The following is a 4,579-nucleotide window of genomic DNA, read 5'->3' as shown; positions in this document are numbered from 1 at the left end:
TTCAATGTTCGTGGTTGGATATGAATTTAAGATAAATAAAAATAAAAAATATATTTTAAGACAGAGAGGAAATAGTAAAATATATTTTGATTCATATGGATGACGACACATAGAAATAGAATTGCATGTAATGTAATGTAGCTCATCGCACGGTTGGATCTGATGGTTAATGGGGGTGGTCCCACAACACAAGTGGTATGTTGTCATTCGATGGCATCCCAGCCGTCCAATCATATCTCATTACTTTCATTTCTATATTCTACATTCCACTGTAGCTCTACTCCATGGTACATGTTTGTACAGTATTTTTTCTATAAAGCTTTTCTTCACTACCCTCCAAAAAACCATTCCATTTAATAGCTAAAAACAACAAACAACTTGTACTGAAATTAAGCTTTTTCAATTTTACTTTTTTTCTAAAATTAAACTTACATATAATTTTTAGAGTCAATTACGTTTTTCTGGTCCTTGTGGTTTGTCAATAACTACGGTTTTTGTCCATACTATTTAAAAATCACAGTTTTTGTCTTTATAGTTTGTAATTAATTGTTATTTTTATTTTTATAATTTATAATTTATTGTTGTTTCTTCATGTGGTTTATAATTTATTACTGTTTTGGTCTCTTATACTTTAAGGTAAGAATTAATCTATGAACGAAAATAACAATAAAATGCAAACCATAGGAACTAAAAATGCAATTTTTAAACCACAAGTACAAAAAACGAGCTTATCAACAAACCACAAGGACAAAAATTGTAATTTACTCTATATTTTATTTTGATTCAATTTGTTGTATTTTTATTTTAAATACCCAAATTTTGTGATTGCATAGATTTTTCAACACAAAACACCTCGGCTTGATAGTTCCATGTGCTTCGTATAGAACATAATAAAATTTTATTGTTTAGCGTTTGGTGCGAAATTAAAATAGGACAGGACAATGACCGAGTAGGTGGGATGAAAATACATCTTTTTGTCCCATCAAACTATGTAATAAATGAGATGAGATAAAATTGATAAACTACTAAACTGTGTAGGGTAAATTAAAATTTTATGGTTTTTCACATTTCTTTCACTCATACATTTCACTTTCTTCTTGTAGCACCCGTAATTCTCTCATATTTACCGTCAAACTAAAATCGTTTAGGTTTTACCGGATTTCGTGTGATGACAAGAATGGTTGGTTTAATATCTCTATTAAATACCCTATGTTGTTTGGTGGTTTTGGAAACAAAATTGGGTCAATCTTTGGGTTCCTAGTGCTGCGGGAAAAGTCGCTTTGATTTTCCCCTCGATGTGCAGCTCAAGAAAAATCATTTAGTGGTCGAGGCCACATTTGAAGCATATAATATTTATATACGACAAATAAAACAAATAAATTCACACAATATATTCACCAACGCTTAAACCTCTGACTTCCTAGGAGATTAAAGACTCACATACCGATACCGCTAGGCCAAAGACCATTTSGTTATATGATGAAGAGTTGTTGCCACATTTCAATCAAGTAGAACGACGAGTGAGATAATCGATTTACATATTGATAACGATAAATCAACACATTTTTAACAACCGAGTAAAATTCAAAGCCTACATTACCTTACCAATTTTTATAACTAATCTAGGTTTTTAAAACACTGATAAWTTTATAATATTGATGTACCCATTGTTTACAGTTTTAATCGTCATAATGGAGATTCCATATTCTTGTATATCGTCATTCAAATTTCATTTAATTAAGAATCGGTCATTTTCATTGAATTRTTTGTTAAATTAAAATTTAAAAGTATATTTTAGAAAGGTAAGTGTACAATTATTGAATTGATCTTGATTATAAGTGGATTAATTAGTGGGCAACAGACAATAATAAAGCTAAAATAATTAATAGCATTAATTAGAAATTAAGTAATTAATCACCCCTTCGTGCCATACACGTGCCACGCTTTTTTCAAGATAAGCAACCCAATTTGTTTTAAATATGCGAGTATCATTAGTCTCTCAGCATACGGATCATCGGTAGAACACAATTTTTTAAAATGCAAAAATTCTAACCTTATTAGAAACAAAAAAAAGTATGTGGGAATGTTTACCGTATATAAATATTATATATTTCATTAAAAAAAAACCAATCATGATATTTGACTTATGGGTCGTTTACCTTACTTACCCGGTAAGCGTTTAACGGTAAAATTCAACTTTATCGCTTACTTATCAGGTAAAATTTTAGTCTACTAAAACGATATTGTATGTAACAGTTTACCCGGCAAGCGCTGACTGTAGTAAGAGTGGTCGTCATCATTTACTGGGTAAGACTATCGGTCCTTCATTCGCTCTTACCAGGTAAGATTTTTTGGTCATTTTCATATTCATCCGGTAAAAAAATGTGACTTGGTAAACGCTTACTGCTTGTCGGTTTATTCAACCTTAGATTTCAACACAAAAATAGAACTCGGTGCAAGTATACACCTCGAACTACTGTCGTCTCGTAACAAGTAATAATGGTATAAGTACCAGATATCGTTCCCACAGAGATAACTTGTAAAGTTACTTCAAAAGTTCAGTTTATAAATACTAGTTTCAGATGGCGAATCGAGGGATTTGATTTATCTAAAATTGGGAGGTTTGATTAATAACTAAGAAAAATATCAGTCTTAAAAAGAAGCACATGGTGCAACAGTTGATTAAGACACTTAAACAAATGATTCAGCAAAAAGGTGACATAGCATACCTGTCACAATTATCTAAAATCAATAAATGATTTTATATAACTGTCACAATATCAACTATCGGGTCAGACGGCCTCCCAAGAGCACACACCGGTCAACGTGCTATCGATATCATTTATGTTAGACGTCGTGAATCCTAGCACAACACAGTGTTACCATCCTACACCGTAGGAGTATATCATTTGTCAGACACTAAAGCTATTTATAGCCTTCTCCTATTCCCTCAGGTTTTGAAAGTCAATACTTTTTTATACACAAAATTAGTTGTCARTTAATTTTAATGTAATCATCAAATGAAATATTAAGCACCTGAATAAATAGTAGACTATAATGCTAATAAGACACCTTTGTACTTTCACATCGGCTTTGGTCTTAATTTCCCGTTACACCCTAAGCTAAGGCGTTAGCTCATCATCGCTCGGTTTCTTCTCTCGAATGATGTAAGGACTAAAAAATAAATACTGATACGGAAAAGTAAATTGCAGAAAGTAAATTGCAGAAAAGTAAATTACAGAAAAGTAAATTACAGGAAATGGAAATACTGTAATTTAAAGTACTGGAAATTAAATAACAGAAATATAAATGACTGAAAGTAAATTGCTGGAAATTAAATGACAGAAATGTAAATTGCAGTAAAGTAAAGACTGAAATGTAAATGATTGAAATATAAAGACTGGAATATAAATTATTAATAACTAAATAATATTAATTAATATTAAACTAACACATGATGTATGACAAGTACTTGATGGGATGAGAATTGACTAATGAAAACCTTGGAAATAGAGTTTGACTTTGAAGAAAATTTGCAAGTCAAGTAACAAAACTTGCAACACAAGTTTCGTTACAAAGACCGAAAAAGTTACTTGCAAGCTCGTAAAAACAGATTATTTAGTTTACGTAAATTAGTTGTGAGCCACAAAGGATGAGATCCGATGTAAAGCAACAACGATCGACTAATTCGTAACTCGTAACAAAAGTAAGAAAACGTAACGTAACTTGGAAATAAAAACATAAATGAGATGAAGATTAAATACGAGTACTTAATTAAACTTGAAAATGTAATCACTGTTAGACCAACTTCAGTGACCGTGAGTTTATAGTTAGACTTAGGCCCAAGGCCTTGTATTTTATCATTGTATTTGTTACTGGGTATAGCCCATTACTTTGTATATATATTTGCTAAATGAATACAGATCGATTCATGGGAAAGTAAACACTATTAATCACAACTTTACTTCACAAAAATCGGTTCTTGATTGGAAACAAGAATACCGAAAGCAATAATTTAGAGAATATTCAACACAAATATTAATTGAAAGAAAGTATCAAAAGCATAAGAAAATGTGTAAGTTGGTGAATTGATAAGTAAACTCAAGCCTTAACCTTCTATTTATAGGTTAAGGGAGTTTGCCAAGTGGGAGCCACCTAATAAGACAAAAGGCTCTTCAAAAATGGGTTTTGACCAGGCCCAAGGTCGTTGACCCAGCAATCTCTACGAAGCAGCCCACGAATTCTCGGTTCATGCAAAAGTGCAGCTCACAGACAGGTACTATAGGACTTTGTCACTCCTTGTCCTACAGGACTGCTGCAGGATCGGGCCCAAAATCATCAAAAACCTGCATAAACAGGGGATTTACATTAGATATAGTATATTACTACTAATATATGAAAAAGACATAAAAAGACTCAATTAAGATACTAATGGGCAAATAAAACGAAGAAAAATGGTTAAGAAAATGATGTAATAAAGTTAATAAATTAACATTTATCACTTACCCGAATAAACATTTGGTAAACGGTCCAAGGTGCATTTAGACCAATCAAGTGAATTGTTGGCCCATATATTCAT

This window comes from Cynara cardunculus (assembly GCF_001531365.2).
Source record: "Cynara cardunculus var. scolymus isolate 2C chromosome LG 5, CcrdV1, whole genome shotgun sequence".
Taxonomy (NCBI): Eukaryota; Viridiplantae; Streptophyta; class Magnoliopsida; order Asterales; family Asteraceae; genus Cynara; species Cynara cardunculus.
This window is presented reverse-complemented; position numbering follows the sequence as displayed.